Source organism: Peromyscus eremicus, chromosome 2 (genome assembly GCF_949786415.1).
Source record: "Peromyscus eremicus chromosome 2, PerEre_H2_v1, whole genome shotgun sequence".
Taxonomy (NCBI): domain Eukaryota; kingdom Metazoa; phylum Chordata; class Mammalia; order Rodentia; family Cricetidae; genus Peromyscus; species Peromyscus eremicus.
Genome location: NC_081417.1, coordinates 95,854,947 through 95,872,569, shown reverse-complemented (window position 1 = coordinate 95,872,569; position 17,623 = coordinate 95,854,947). Strand labels below are relative to the sequence as shown.

Below are 17,623 nucleotides of genomic sequence, written 5' to 3'. Positions count from 1 at the left end.
AGAACATAAAGTATGTATTTCAACCAAGTCAATGGAAGGAGAGTCAGGGATAGGAAAGGAGAGTGCCACCCAGACAGAGCATGAGCCAAGTTCAAGGTGTTTCTTTTACCATGCACCTAGGGCACAGACATCTGGCTTGATATTGTCATGTACTACTTGAGCACGGTGCACATGTCAGTTATCTAGGTTTAAGAACAATGTAATATTTTAAGTCAAGTATTAAAGATTTTATGTTTTCCCCTGTGGAAATAAATTTAATCCTTCATTTTTCTCTCTATTCTGAAAGAATGATTGCAAGTATTTGAGGAAAACAAAATCACAGGCTGATGCTGTGAAAAGCAAAAATCACTTTATCTCATTTATGATATAGCAAACTTGCAGTTATACAATTACTATACAAAATTCAATTTTGTGTTTTTTATTGAATCAATGACTTATGCATACTGGACGACCATTTTGAAAATGAATTTTACCAAAAACATTTAAATTCAATTATTTTAAAATATAGTTCCATCCCATCTTGATTTTAAAATATGTCATATCTTTTATTTTCATGCTTATCTTTATTGAATGCCACAAGATAAAGTTTTCATTCATAACACAAGTATAGAAATCCATGAGGCAAATTCACAATGGTATCCTAAATTTGAAAGATAATTCAATGTCATCATTTGATAATTCATGTATAGTTTGAATTATGTTATAATCAATTGTAGTTCAAATATAAAATTAATTGACAGTTTACCAAATGCTTTACACCATTTTCTCTTCAAAGACTAATAGAGAATTTCTATCATTGGCAACACTATAGATGGAACTGAAGGATACTATGACAACTGAAATAAGACATGCACAGAAAACAAATGCAGTCATTTGTGGACTCTGAGAAACAATATATAGGTTGGTTAGGAATTTGAAACAATTATCAATACAGAAGACAATTTTGGAGAGGTCTATTGTGTTGCACAATGACTATAATGAACAATATGTTGCATTCCAGATAATAGATATGAAGAAGCCTACCACAAAATGATAACTATATGAGTTAAGAGGTATTAGTTAGCTAGATTCATTCCTTCTGCAATATAAATTCACTTCATGACAATTTGTTTTCATGACAAATACAATTTATTTATCAATCGATAAAAATAAAACCAACTACATTAGTGGTTTAAGACATAATTACCTGGTATTCAGTAATTCTATTTTTATCCTATTTATTGTTACTGAACTCATTTTTCTTGTCTAGAGAACTCACCACAGGATGCTATAGTACTCCAGCCATGCAAATATAATCCATGTAGATCAAGTAAATACTTGATAAACTTGATGTGCTTTCCTGTTTATCAATAGCTTCAGTCATGATAATTTGTAGTTGTTAAAACATCCCCTCGAATTTTTGAGTTAAATGTCATAAGTCGAGAGGTGGAATGACCCAAGTGAAGACTACTTACTGTAGAATACCACAGGGATAGACAAACAAGCAAAGTTCTCATGTCAAGAATTAGAGAAAATTCAGGAGTCAATGTGTAAAACCAGCATTAAACATTAGACAGACGGATGAATGGGGAAGCTCCAAAGGCAGGGAGATCCTGGGCCAGTATACATTCTAGCAGAAGGTTCAGCCTTAGGGATATCAGGAAACACCAAAATCAGCATCAAAATTGTGGGTTAGCAAGATGGCTCAGCCAGCAAATTCCTTCACTAGCACTAGATCTTACTTCTTCAGAATTCCAGCATGTACTGAAAAACACCTGAGACATCCAGCCTTGTGAACTGTGCAACTACTGGATTTTCAGATTTTTCCATTCAAAGCCAGTCATTATTGAATTACAGGCAGGACCAAAGCCTGTAAGCCATTCTAATAAATCCCCTACTCTCTATATCTATCTATATCTATATCTATATCTGCCTATGTCTATGTCTATGTCTATGTCTATATCTATATCTTCTATCATCAATCTAATCTAATCTATCTATCTATCTATCTCTCTATCTATATATCTATTTAGCTATCTTCATTCTATAAGTTCTCTTATTCTAGTGGAACCTGACTAATAACACCATATACTAGGTAGTAAACTGAATTTTCTTTTGTACAAAGTAGAGGCCATTGTAGGTGGTAGGAAAAGACTAGGTTGGCTTGGTAACATTTAAGCAGGTAAGTGACTGATTGATGGAAATAAGCCATAGAAAAATGCATAGGGAGGCAGAAACAGGGAGAGCCACTTAAGAGCTAACTGGTAATTGAGTAAATACTAGTGGATTCAAGCAGTTTATTTCTCCATCTGGTTGTGGCTTACCATAGAGGCTGGAATGTAATAAGTACTCCAATTAAGCTACAATTTTCATTTCAACTCCCTAAATCAACTTCAATATAAAATTCAAAGTTCTCAACAGCCTGAGACTTGGTTCCAAATAAAGCTGTACTATCAAATTAAACACTTGGCTCAATAATCATAATCTGTTGACATCTGGGCTTCTCTTGACATAGAAACTTTCTCCAAGTGGATGTTTCTTTTTCTGAATGCTTTATTCTTTTTACTTACTAGAATCATCGATTTTTCCCTCCAATATAAAATCTCTACTTTAGGTTTAGAAAAAACCTCTGTTTTGAAAAGTAAGGACTCAGCAGGACACATCACACCAATTTTAGAAGTCATGATTTGCAACATGCTTGGAAGGATCAACTTTTTATTGTGCTCAAACAAATAAATTTTAATATGCATTCTTACATATCCCCAGAGAAACATTCTTCAGACAGGATATCTACAAAAAAGCCAAATATATTTAGGTCCTGCACAGTTTCTCATCATTCAGTTGTGCAAGACATGCACTATAATCCAATTAGAGAGTAAAATGGGCTTAATTACTTAGCTCAGATCAAAGAACAGAAGACGCCAAAGAATCTAATTAAAATTAATAATATAATGGGCAGCTTTATCTGAGCCTAATCTAGCCCATTTCATCTTAATTTAAACTCAGCTCTTAAATTCACAACAGGGGCCCATCTTTGCCAGTGATTGTTTTGAAATCTGATCAGCCTGTGGCACATTCTTCCTGTATATATATCCACCTGCTGCTAGATTCTAAGTAACTGGTTTATCCTGTTCAACAAAGACAGGTCAGTGAGTTCACTCTGCTACATTTCTTTAGTTTCCTACCCCTTATTTTGGCCTGATTAATATTCTTCAGATGCTATTGAGTAGTTCAAATGATCTATAAAATGCACACAGCCACAGGCCATGTTTATATTGAGTGAGAGCAGTGCGGAAGTTAATCAAGGACTCTCATGAATGCTTTGAAACCTCATTTGGAGTATGTTACAAACTACTATTTATTTTTATGTTTGTATTGCATTGATCCCCAGTATAATCTAAGGAATGCTTTAAGATAATTTTTTACAATGCTGATAAAACTACCTAGTTAATTTATGGATTTAACAACCTCCATCTTTAACATGTGAGTTTTTAAATGTGTTCAACACAGAAATTAAGTGTAAGTCCAAAGCAGATCACACTTACTTTTGCTTTGCTAGGTATGTGATTTAAAATCAGTCTTTAAGCCCAGAAGAAGCATCATTTTCATCAATTGTTAAAATTGTCTTAAACAACATTCTGAGACAGAAGAGAGGGATGCAGCTTTCTCTAAGGCCAGAGGCTGAGGTTGGGAATTGTTGAATACTTTTAAGAATGCTAATTTCCAAGAACTTATTGTAAGCACCATTCAATGTGCTTTCTTTGTTCTTTTGTTTTTCCTATGAATTAGCCAAACTTTCAAGGGTAGTCCATTTGGTTGCTGAATGACAGCTGATAGACATTCCTTCATGCCAGGATGCCATGAGCTGTGAACTGTCAATCAAGTAGTGTAATTTTATTGTCTCTGTGTATATATTTTACATAGCAATGGTGGTGACAATTGTGTAAGTATATTGTATACTTTGACTATTTTCTTTTTTATATTTTAATTATAGTTTTATTTTACATACTTTCTTTTTTGTTAAGAAATTTTTTTCATTTATTTTACACGCCAATCAAAGATACCCCCTCTTCCCTCCTCTCAGCCCCCCAACTCATCCCCACTTTCCCCCACAAGAAGGCAAGGCCTCCCATGGAGAGTCACATACAGTAGAGGCTAGTCCAAACACTTCCTCCATCAGGTTGGACTAATAGAAATAGTGGAGAGGGTGTCTGAACTGAGTTCGCTTGCCCCAATGATCAGGTCGGTGAATACCCTAACTGTCATCCCAGAACTTTTCTCCAATGACTGATGGAAGCAGATGCAGAGATCCACAGCCAAACACCAGGCAGAGCTCCAGGAGCTCAGAAGGAGAGAGAGAGGAGGGATTCTATGAGCAAGAGCCATCAGGATCATGATGGGAGAATTTGCAGAGACAACCAAACCAAACTAGTGGGAACTCATGAAAGTTGGATCAATGGCTGTGGAGCCTACATGAAACTGGACTAGGCCCTCTGCATGGGGAGACAATGATTCTACCATCGGGGGCCCCCCAAGCAAATCAAGCTACACATTTGTCTCCCCATACTTTGACTATTTTCAACCCCTATACCTTCCTTTACCTTCCCTTTCTTCCCTTCTCTTCATCTCCTTCCTTTACTTAGAACCCTTCTCCTTTATGTCTTTATGTTTATATATACAATCTAGGACCAATGAGTGACATAAAAACATGTGTTATTTATTTTTATGAGTCTGACTTCTTTTTCTTTTTTTTTCCTTTTTATTAAGAGATTTTCTATTCATTTTACATACCAACCACAAATTCCCCTGTCTTCCCTCCTCCCAATCCCCAGCCCCCCCCCCCCAACCCTCCCTCATTCCCACCTCCTCCAAGGCAAGGTCTCCCATGAGGAGTCAGCAGAGCCTGGTACACTCAGTTGAGGCAGGTCCAAGCCCCTCCTCTCAGCACCAAGGCTGTGCAAAGTGTCCTACCATAGGCACTAGGCTCCAAAAAACTGGCTCATGCACTAGGGACAGGTCCTGATCCCACTGCCTCGGGGGCCCCCTAAACAGTTCAAGCTAAACAACTGTCTCGCTTATCCAGAGGGCCTAGCTCAGTACCATGGGGGCTCCTCAGCTATTGGTCCATAGTTCATGTGTCTCCACTAGTTTGGTTAGTTGTCTCTGTACTTTCTCTAATCATGGTCTTGATATCTTGCTCAAAGAATCCCTCCTCTCTCTCATCAATTGGACTCCTGGAGCTCTGCTTGCCTGGGACACGACCATGGATCTCTGCATCTGTTTTCATCAGTTACTTGATGAGGGTTCTATCATGACAGTTAGGGTGTTCAGCCATGCAATCACCAGAGTAGGTCAGCTCTGGCATCCTCTTGACCATTGGCAGTAGTCTATGGTGGAGCCATCTTTGTGGATTCCTTGGGACCTCCCTAGCACTCTATTTCTCTCTACCCCCACAGTGCCTTCATTTATCATGGTATCTTTTTCCTTATTCTTCCACTCTATTCCCATTCCAGCTCAAACCTCCCACTCCCATAGGCTCTCATTCTCCCATCCTTGCCCTCCATTACCCCCCACCCCCTCTTACCCCTAGTTTGCTCATGTAGATCTCATCCACTTCTCCATTGCTGGGGGATCCTTGTGTCTTTCCCAGGGTCCTCCTTACTAGCTAGCCTCCCTGTAGCTGTGGGTTGCAGTCTGATTTCCAGTTTCATAAATTTTATAGCAAAGTACATAATTTTGTTCTTTTATGGCAGAATAAAACTCATTTTTATCCATTCATCTATTGAAGCACACCTAGGCTGATTTCAAAACTTGGCCACTGTGATTGGTATTGTAATAAATGTGGCTGTACACATGTCTCTATGGTACATTTTCATAGAGTCCTTTGGTATAGTTGTTCTATTTCTGGATTTTTGAAAAATCTCTATTTGAAATATCATAGTGGCCAGACCAGTTTACACTGTCACCCAGAGTGTACACCCTGAGTGTTTTCCTGCATTTTTTCCAGAGGTGGTTGCTGTTTGTTGTCATGATCATTATCATTGTGGCTGGGATGAAATGGAGTATCAGTGTAGGTTTTAAGCTACATTTCCCCAATGATGAATGACATTGGAAATATTTTTGCATTTTTATTGGATAGCTATACTTCATCTTTTGTGAGCTTTCTTTTAATCAGCATATTTATTGGTTGGAATATTGAGGTTTTTCAGTAGAAGATTCAATTATCATTTAAGATTTATGTATTTGTGTGTGTATGTGTGTATGCACATATTTTGCACAGGTGTACCTTCTGAGTGTACACAGATGCCAAAAGGGTGTCAGGTAGATTCCTTTTTCGTTTCCTGCCTAGCCCTTGGAGGAAGTTTTTTCCCCCTCTGAACCAGAGCCTCATATTTTCTCAGCTAGGTGCGATTCCAGTAAGCCCCAGTGATCTTCCTGTCTCTTCTTCTCAGAGCTGGACTTACAGACATGTGAGATACTTCTGTTACTTCATGCTGGATGTGAACTCTGGTCCTCATGGTTACACAGCAGATATTTTTAGTCACAAAACCATCTCTTCCATGCAGAGTTGAGTACTTTATATATCTGTGATACTCATCTGTCAGATTCAGGTAGAAAAGACATTTTTTTCCATCCAAAGAGATGCCTCTTCACTCTGAAGATAGTTTCCTTTGAAGGACAGAGCTTTTAAATTTCATATAATTACATTTAGTTTTTGGAGTTATTTCCTATGCTACTTTCCAAAAACTTATTGCCTATGCCTACAATTTGAAGTGTTTTTCCTTTATTTTCCTCTAGCAATTTCATGTCTTAAATTAAGTTCTTCAAACAATTCAATTTTGAATTGATCTTGAGGCAGGTAAAGAGATATTAAGACAATTAAATTCTGCTGATGGAGGTCTAGATTTCCTATCATTCTTGGTTGAAGAGACTATTTTTCATTTTCTTGTGTAAGTTTTTGACACCTTTGTCAAAAAGTAGGTGGCTGCAGCCAGAGGAGAAAGAAAAGCCTCCCATGATACAAACAGCCTAAAATATTTATAACCAGCAGACCAAGCTTAAACAAAATGTAGGAAGCAATATTTGGACTACATAGAGGACTAAGCATAGACAAGTGATTGTAGAAAGAAAATAAATGAAGCCATAATTATTAAAACACAACACACCACTGATAACACACTCAACAACTCAGTGACTGCAATTATCACATACCTTTTAATAATAACTTTAAATATTGTTGGCATAATTTCTCATTTAAAAAAACTCTGGTTAGCTGAATAAATCAAGACAAAAATCTGTCTATCGGTTGTCTACAAGAAACTCAGCTTTAAAGATAGGGCCTAGATTAGAGTGATAGTATTCTAATCAAATGCATTCCAATCAAATGTTGTCAGGAAGCAAGCATGCATTGCTATCATAATATCTGATAAAACAAATTCCAGACTAAAAAACAATCAGAAGAGATGAAGAAGGACAATTCATTCTAACCAAATATAACAATTAACCAAGAAGACAGTACAATACAAAACATACAAATAAAACTCTGGTAACTGAGTTTTATAAGGAGTATATTACTAAGTCCATACATATGTGTGTGTGTGTGTGTGTGTGTGTGTGTGTGTGTGTGTGTGTGTACGTGTACGTGTGCGTGTGTGTAGTGTCAAGGTTGACCAATAAGGTTGGCTTATCCCTTAAGAGAGGCTGATTCTCATTTTCCAAGAAGTCATTAGTTGCCTGTAGTTCTACTAGTGGGACCAGCACACATACACACATATAAAAAAAGAGGCTATCAACTTGAGAGAGGGGAGGCATTTAAAAGAAGGTAACTGGGAAGATCTAGAGGAGGAAAGAGGGGAGAGAAAAGATGTAATTCTATTTCAATCAAAAATATTAAAAATAAAAGTAAAAAGCAGAAGAAATATATTTTTCAATAAATAAGTGTACTCTACTGTACTAGTGGAATTAAAATCACAGATTAATATCAATCCAATAATGGTAAATTATTTCAGTACTCCAATTTGTCCAATAGATAGGTCACATTGACAAAATACAAAAATTAAATAGTATCACTTAACAAATGGACTTAACAGTTATCTACAGAATATTCTACTCAAACATCAAATAATATACATTCTACTCTTCATGCCACAGAACCTTCTCTAAAATGGATTATATTCTGGGACATAAAACAAATCTTAAAAAGTTCAGAAAGACTGAAATAACTCCCTGTATTCTATCTGACCATAATGCAATAACACTTAAATCAACAGTAAACAAATCTTTAGTAACTACAAAATGTCATGTAAATTAAATAATCCATTAATAAATAATGGATTTATCAAAAAAGAAATAAAAATAATTCCTGAAATGAAATGAAAATGAAAGCACAACACCCCTATGGGACACATTAAAAGCATTTCTATGGGGGAAATTTATAGTTCTAAGTATATACTTTAATGTAGCAGAAAGAACACAAGTAAATTATTTAATGATGGAATTAAAAAATTTAGAAAATAACAAACCAAACCCAAACTCACTAGCTATTTAAAAGATAATAAAAGTCAGAGAAGAAATTAACAAAATATAAACAAAGAAAGCAATCCAAAGAATCAATGAATCTAAGAGCTGGTTCTTTGAGACAGTAAAAAAAACCTGACAGGCATTTGGCCCAACTAGCCAAAAGAAAGAGAGGGCTCAAATTTAGAATCAGAAATGAGCAGATAAACATCACAACAGACATTAAAGAAATTCAGAATGTTATGAGGGGATGCTTATAAAACTCTACTTCATTATGTTAGAAAATCTTAAAGAAAAGGATGAATTTCTGGTTTCATCTAAACCAATACACTTAAATCAAGAAGAGATCAACAACCTAAATAGACCTACAATAATTAGTAATTAAATAGTAATAAAATGTTTTCCAACTAAAAATAGTCCAGACAAACATTGATTCACATTAGAATTCTATGAGTTTCATAAATGATTGACACCTAATATTTAAATTATTCTTAAGAAAAAAAACAAAACAAAAAACACTCAAAAAAACTCTTTCTATGAGTCCAGTATTAATGTAATTGCTAATACAGGCATTGATATACAAAGAAAAAACTACAGGTTAAAATGTCTGATGAACATAGATGTAAAAATTCTCAACAAAGTAGTTACAAACTGAATACACACATCTAGAAGACTATCCACCATGACCAGTTTGGCCTTTTTCTGGAGATGAAGGAATAGTTCAGCATATGAAAGTCAATGAATGTACTAAACCACATAAATGTACTTAAAGATAAAAATCACATGATCATATTTCCTGAGGGAGAAAAAGGTCTTTGATAAAATCTAGCCATGCTTTCTTGGTAAAAGTCCTAGAAAGAAAAGGACTAGACAGAACATGGCTAGAGAGATGGTTCAGCGGTTAAGAGCACTGGCTCTTCTTCCAGAGGAATTAGGTCCAATTACCAGCGCACATATGGCAGCTCACACAGAAAAACTATAGCCAACATCATCCTAAATGAAGAAAAACTTGAAGCAATCCTACTGAAATCAGGAATGAGACATGGCTCTCCACTCTCCCTACTCATTTTCAATATTGTACTTGAGCAATAAGACAAGAGAAGGAAATTAAAGAAATATACATGAGAAAAAAAGAAGCCAAGCTATCCCTTCTTACAGATATCAAGATGTTATAATTAAAAGTTCCCCAAAATTCTACCAGAAAACTTCTAGAAAAAAGCTAATAATTTCTGCAAGGTGGCAAGATACAGAATCAACTTACAGAAATAATCAACACCTTTTCTCTACCCATCAACAAACACACAGAGAAAGAGATCATGGAGACACTCCAATTCACAAGAGCTTCAAAGAAAATAAAATACCTTGGGATAATCCTAATTAAGGAGGTGAAAGACCTCTGAGTTAAAAACTTTAATTCCAGAAGAAAGAGCTAGACAAAGATGTCTGAGTTAAAAACTTTAATTCCAGAAGAAAGAGCTAGACAAAGATGCTAGAAAATGGAATGGCATCCTATGCTCACAAGTTGGTAGAATTAATATTGTAAAAATGATCATTTTAACTAAAGTTGTTTACAGGTTTTTTGCAACCCTACTCAAAATTTGGATGGCATTCATTATAGAAATAGCCAAAATAAAAACATCCTAAAATTCATATGGAACCACAAATGACCTAAAATAACTATAACAACCCTGAACAAAATATAATGCTTGAGAGATTATTATTCCAGATCTTAAGATGTTGGACTATGTTACAGAACCATAGTAACAGAGGCAATGTGGTACTGGCACAAAAAACAGGCATATAGACCAATGGAGCAAAATAGAGGATGCAAAAGTGAATGTATGTAACATCAGCCATTTTATATTTGACAAAGATACCAGAAACATCTGCTCAAAAAAAGAAGTCTTTAACAAATATTTCTGAGAAAACTGGATATCCACATGGTAGTTGAATGAAACCTGACCCATACCTATCATCTTGTAGCAAAATACTACATGGATCAAAAACTCAAATGAGAAAGACAAAAACACTAAACCTGTTAGAAGAAAACATGGACTGTATCCTACATGATGTAGATGTAGGAATTGATTTTCTGAATAGGACTCCATTTGTCCAAGAATTAAGGTCAACAATTGAGAAGTGGAACTTCATAAAACTAAAATACTTTCTTACAGATAAAGAAACAACGATCAGCTGACAAGGAAAATAACAGAGTAACTGAGAGTCTTTGCAGCAATACATGTGACAGAGGGTTATTATCTAGCATATACAAAGAAGTAAGAAAAACATAATAATAATAATAATAATAAATAATCCACTCAAAATTGGGCCTGGGATCTAAATAGGGAGTTTCCAAAGAAATAAAAATATTTAAAATATATGTAAAAATTGTCATTGTTTTTAGCAATTAGAGATATGGAAATCAGAGTCATTTTGAAATCTTTTTCTTAACCCAGTCAGAATGGAGATCAACAACAAAAAGCAAATAAATGCTGGAGAGGATGTGTAGAAAGAGAATCGTTATACACTGTTAGTGGGATTGCAAACTGGTCCAGCTATTCTGGAAAAAATTGTGGAGAAACTCCAAAAAGCTAAAAACAAATATATCATATGACATAGCTATACCACTCCTTGGAATACTTCACCAGAATTCCACATCATACTCTACAAATACTTGCTCTGCCATTTTCATTGTTGCTATTTCTCACAATAGCTAGGAAATGGAAACAACTTAAATATCCCCCAACTGACCCACAGAGTATGAAAATGTGGTACATATATACTCTTTAGCTGTAAGGTGAAATAAAATAATGATCTTTTCAGGTAAATGGATGTACCTAGAAAAGATCATATAGAGTATGATAACCCAGGCCCAGAAAGACAAATTTTACATGTTCTCTCTGATCTGTGATTCCTAGCTCCAAATCTTCAGATTTGAGTATATACACTGGGGTAACTACAGAAGCCAGGAAAGTAAGATAAGTTAAAAAAAATTGGGGGCTGTGGGGTATCAGTGTGCAATAGAAAGGGGACTAGTATGTAAATATAATTTGAAGGATAAAATGGGAAAAACGAGTGGGGATGATTAATGTGGAGATGAAGGTTAATACAGAAGGCAAGGATGGAAGGAGGTTACAAATAACTGTTCATGATATATGGAAAAGTCATAAGAAATCATACTATAGCCGGGCGGTGGTGGCGCACGCCTTTAATCCCAGCACTCGGGAGGCAGAGCCAGGCGGATCTCTGTGAGTTCGAGGCCAGCCTGGGCTACCAAATGAGTTTCAGGAAAGGCGCAAAGCTACACAGAGAAACCCTGTCTCAAAAAACCAAAAAAAAAAAAATCATACTATTCAATATCAACCAAAATACCTATAGTGAATACACACATTCATACACACATACACATACACAGATACACACACACACACATATATGGAAGCATTTATTAGAAAAAATTGTAAAATATAATTTTTTCCATTTGGGCTTATAGTGTTCCCTCCAAGAGCTATAGACCATCTAACAAAAATCCCAACATCAGCCTGCTTTTAAGTTGTCTGTCAGAGTTATCCAGGAGACTTCCAAAATATTATAGGTTATTACTCCTATTGTAGAAGTACGTATCGATGCACTTCAGATACGGGGCGCAGAGGCTCCTGAGTGAGAATTTAACTGAAAGCTTCTTCCCTGAAAACCAGCTTTCTTGGTACCAGAAGGCACCAAGGAAGCTTCCAAAGGAAGGAATCAACCAGCAGTTCTTTCCATCTATGATGCCTGTGAACCACAGCAATAATCACCATGCTACAATAATTGTAAGTATGCAAGATTGGCATTCATACTTTTGTGGTAATCAACGGCTCTCTAATTGGACTTCAGGCTCATTCAACATAAAGGAAATTATGCCTCATATTGGAAACCTAGTCAACTACCTGGTTCTAGTGAGGTCAAGGATTTTAGAGGAGAAACTTAAGCTGCCACTTTACTAAATCAGTATAATTTTTTTAGCTGCATTATAATTATTTATCCTTATACCCATGGATAAATGTACCTTTCACTTCTCAACAGAAAACCATGACTAATCAAAAGACAGAGATAAAGTAATCCTGTCTTTCTCAGTCCAAGATGATCTATAATACAACTCCTGTATTCCAGGCTCAGGGAACATTGTAGAAGATGGAAAGAGAAGAGTATATGAACCAGTGGAAGTCTGCTGTGAAATTGAATCTCCTAGACGTGTTAGGGAATCTTCACCCACGAAGCCTCGATAATATGGTTGCCTAAAGATCTGAACAAGAACTACACCAGCAAAGATGCGAACATATAAGAAGGCAATCTCAAGAGATCCCCAAACCTAGACAAAGAACTATAGGCAAGTAAGGAATGCTGAGAGTGGGAGTAATAGTCTTTCTCAGGGAAGGGTCCCCCAATTATTCTTTAGCAAGTTGTCATCCTTGAGACCAAATACATGCAATCAATGTTTTGTAGACTGAGCAGATTGTGCATATATATGTAACAACAACTAGAGACGAAGATGTCGCTAGACATGAAGTTGAAAGAGAAATAAAAGGCCTATAAAAAAAAGGCCTATAAATATGAGAGGTCAGAGGGAGGAAAAGTTAAGGGTAAGATGCTGTAATTATGTTTTAAATTAAAAAAGAATTAAAAAAAACATTAAAAGTGGTTGCTGTAGTTGTGGAGTTCATTTTTATATTTTTTATTCTATTTCTTTGGTATACATGCCTTTCTTTGTGCCAGTACCATACTGCTCTTGGTGCTTTGGCTCTGTAGTGTATTTGGAGATCTATTTGGAAGCTATTACAGTAGAGCATTGTTGTTTTATGAAGGATTGCTTTGTGCATCTGAAACACTTTTTGTTTCTATATAAGTTGTATAATTCACTGCCTGTTTCTGTGAATGACATCACTGGCATTTTAAAAGTGATTGCAGCACATCTGTGGATTGCTTTTAGTGCTATGGCTATTTTCACTGAATTGTTTCTGCTGATCCATGAATATGGGATGGCAGTCCACCTTCTAGTGACTTCTTCAAACTCTTTACTCAATATTTTGATACTATTTTTTATATATGCCTTTCATTTCCATTATTGGTTTTGCTTCCATGCGCTATATCTCTCTTTACAAATGAGATTGCCTGTTCCCTTGTTTTTGCCCATGGTTACTGCAGTGCTTTTATCTCTTATCCTATATCTTCCTTGAATGATCCTTCATTGGTCTTGCTGCTGCATAAAACGTCTGATAGTAAACTAGAAAATGAACGTTGTTTGAGGCTTCTTTATCTTCAGACCCAGTTCCAATTTTCTGCAGTCATATTTGTAGAATATTTGTTTAACTATGCAAAGATGTGTTACATTTGTTTATGATGCATTTGTTTAATTATATAAAGATGTATTGCATTTGTTTTACCTTATCTGCCTAAAGTACCTGATTGGTCTAATAAAAAGCAGAATGGTCAATAGCTAGGCAGTGGAGGGATAGGTGGGGCTGTGGGCAGAGAGAATAGCGGGAAGAGGAATCTAGGTTGGATAGAGAATAAGGGACAAAGAGAGGGAGAAGCCAGGACCAGCCAGCTGGGCAAATGCCAGCCAGCCAGACACAGAGGAAGTGGGAAAGTAGGGCATACAGAATGAAAGAAAGGTAAAAAGCCCCAAGGCAAAAATGTAGATCAAGAGAAACAGGTTAATATAAGTTATAAGAGCTAGTGGGATAAGCCTAAACTAAGGCCAAGCATTCATAACTAATAATAATTCTCCATGTCATGATTTGGGGGATGGCAGTCCAAAAAAGCCTGCTACATGTATTTCCTCCACACTGGGAGCAGAACACTAGCCAAAGCAATCTATTTCTTGATAGTTGGCCTATAGGCTACTATTGGAATCTATCTGCTTTGACACATCACAGATACTTCAAGGAACCTACTCTAGCTTCAAGGAACACTGTAAACTTAGCTGCTAGCTGCTGATGCCGTAGCATCTGCTTTAGAATGCTTATTTCACTCACTTCTTCCACTTCCATCAGCATTGGGTAACTTCACTTTAGCAAAGTCTGGGTAACCTCTACATGACTTCATGTCATTTCACCAGAGGAGCTTGCCTATGGCTTCTACCTACCTATGAATAGAAGTCCACCCATAGGTCAGGAGGAAGAAAAATACCTTTCTTAGCAACTCTTTCAATCATTGTGCCTCTTAGAGGAGCTCATTGTTTCTGTTTCTTGGGACCTTGAAGTCAAGTGTGTGGGGTGGTAGGGTGGGAGGGAGTATATTTTGGATATGTTTAGCCATTGAGCTTCAGTCCACTGTCCTGGGTTTAAATCCAAAGCCCCAAGTTAAGTCCAAAACTAACCATTGAATCAGAACAGAATAAAATAAACACAAAGAGGCTGCACTTGGGATTGGTCATTATGTCAGGGCTGATAGGCAGAACTATAAGTTATTTTGCAGCTGGTAGAGTTATAATTGTGGCACAGGTCTACTACACCACATTTTTAGCCATATGTGCAAGTTGCTGTCAGTCTTCTCATTTCAGTCTGTGGGACTTCCTGTGGGCCAACTCCTCACTGTTGCAATGTTAGGCTACATTAGATGCAGCTCCTTAGTGGTACTTGACCTTGTGGTCATTGTCATGAGTGGAGCTTGCTGAGCTTAATGCTAAAAAGTAGACAACAGTTGGGCTTTCTAGCCTTGGCAAGGGCAGTGAAAGGCTGGATATAGTTGGGAAGTCAGAGAAGTTCAGAGTCCCAATTCCCAAAGCTCAGAAATGAAACATCAAGAAACATCAAGTGAGATCTCCAAGAATCACTTAGTTCCAAAGGCTCAGATAATCAGGCCTCAGAGCTGTAAGTCTGTGAAATGGCTGGAAACTACCAGAAAGTAACCCAGGGAAGCATCTTCAAGGCAGTAAGAAGAATGGCAAAGGGTGTAGAGAAGGAGAGAGATAATAAGGGAACTTGAGACTATGAAACAGGAGAGGCTGTGAAGAGCTAAAGGTGGAAGCTAAGTCTATTAGGACCATGAGCCACAGCAGCTAGAAGAGTTTGAGAAAGCCACCAGAGGATGAAAACCCCAGGATCTCACACCAGTGTTCAAAGTTCAAGAGCTGTGAGTCTGGCTGCTGGATGTTGGCACTTTGCATCCTGGGCAACAGGCCTCTGTCTTGAACACCTAGAGTGTGAAGACTATGATGTTGAAACCTGAAGCCAGAAACTTGTGTTTAGGCCTTAAGAGATAAAAGCTTGGCGCACGCCTTTAATCCCAGCACTCGGGAGGCAGAGCCAGGCGGATCTCTGTGAGTTCGAGGCCAGCCTGGTCTCCAAAGCGAGTTCCAGGAAAGGCGCAAAGCTACACAGAGAAACCCTGTCTCGAAAAACCAAAAAAAAAAAAAAAAAAAAAAAAAAAAAAAAAAAAAAAAAAAGAGATAAAAGCTTCAGGGTTGGAGGCCCAGCCCATTAGTCTTGAACTTCAAGGTCACTAGGATTAAGGGAGATCCCCTTAGCTATTGGTTGCTTCTATTTGGATAGAGCAAGGGAATATCCATCCATCTTTAATAATTCCAGAAATACAAATTAAAACTTGTACCATCAATCATAGCTAATGAAAAGAAGCATCATCCTTATTTTAAATTTAGAAAGACTAGTCAGCTATTTAGGTTGCTGGTAGAGTAATTCCTTAGCATACATGAGGTCTACCATAAAAAAATTTAAGAAATCATTTTAAAGACTGAAGCAAAACATCTTGATACCCCAATACCATTAAATGGGTCCATAGTCAAATTGCAAAAGCATTCAGTGGAGTTATTAGCTTCAGAAAGGCAAGTAAAATATTAGACTAGTAATTTCAATCAGTTATGAGTGCCTGTGGTGATGACAAATGTCAGGTTAAGGGCCATCCATGATCGATGGTTTGAAGCAGAGGCAAGGAGGCAGAGGGATGCTGAAGGAAGAAAACTGGGTTGAGGAAGAGGTTGCAAGCTGGGCTCAGTCGGAGGCCTTTTCCCACGTGGAGTGTCTGCGCTGGTCATCCTGCAGATGCTGTGCAGCTATGCTCGCAGGCTCTCTAGGCGCATTGTTGAGCCAAGGATACGAAAGCCTCTCATTGTATTGAAGCCTGTCTGAAGTGGTCAGATTTCTAAAACATGCCAGCAACCAGAAAAAAAAATGAATTGTAAAACTGTTGTCTGATGAAACATTTTGCTTAAAAAGGTTTTCTGTAAAAGTCTGACTATTAAGCACCATTAAGCAAACTAAAGTTGCTTGAATTGAATTGGCTAATACCTCTAAAGTGATTGAAATATGTGGTTATACACTGCAGGGTAATACTTCAGAGAAAATTCATGGAAGCTACATCCATCTTGTATCAGTGCTTAAACTAAAGCACTCCCTAGTTGTTCTACCTGGCTCTTACAACAGGAGAGTACACAGAATCAAACACTCCTTCTCTGGGAGGGTTGAGCCACAAAGTATTTTCTTGCCTTTGGGAGTGATTTTCTTTATAATAGGTAATTGGTTTCTGTAAATGTTAGCATAAGTGGTTCTGTGTCAATGCAGCAGGAAATAGTTTCAGGTTTTGTGAATTAGGAGCTTTCTTGTATATCATGGATGAATGAAAATCTTAATGGAATCAAATGAATAATACAGGTTCTGATTACAAAAGGTCCTTGATTTTGAGGTTGAGATAGTGGAGGAGGGAAGGAAAGAGAAAGAGACAGAGAGGTGCACACAGAGAGATTCTTGAATGGAACAGATCACAGTGAACAGGGATGACTGATTAAAATTTCTCACATCCTAAAAGTACAAGACTGATGACTGTTAAGGTAAGTCCTACACGCCTATAGAATTAGATGTTGTTGGGAGAATTTAAATACCAAGTGAGGGAAAATGTCCTTGTCATAAAGCATTTCCCATGGAGATGTATTGGTCTGTGGTTCAGAGCACACAAAATAGATATATTAGTGGTGAGAGGAATGTTTATCATGCTATTTTAAGGAGTATACTGTGACATCTCTATTTTGAAGAATGTGTTTGATTACAGAAGCCTAGTTATGATGAAAAGTGAAAAAGAACTCAATCTCAAAACATAAAACATAATCTTTTTCCTTTCTGATTGAATTATT

General features: G+C 36.9%; 1 long non-coding RNA gene across 2 annotated transcripts in view; it reads right to left on the bottom strand.

Moving 5' to 3' along the window:
- LOC131903730 (uncharacterized) overlaps positions 1-17,623 on the bottom strand; it is an 89,075-nt gene that overhangs the window by 29,857 nt on the left and 41,595 nt on the right. The window contains exon 5 of one of the 2 annotated variants that reach the window (XR_009377576.1): positions 16,059-16,638. The exons of the other annotated variant lie outside the window; for it this stretch is intronic. This is a non-coding gene — a long non-coding RNA (uncharacterized LOC131903730). Of the gene's footprint in view, positions 1-16,058; positions 16,639-17,623 lie in introns of those variants that run through there. 2 annotated transcript variants of the gene reach the window in all.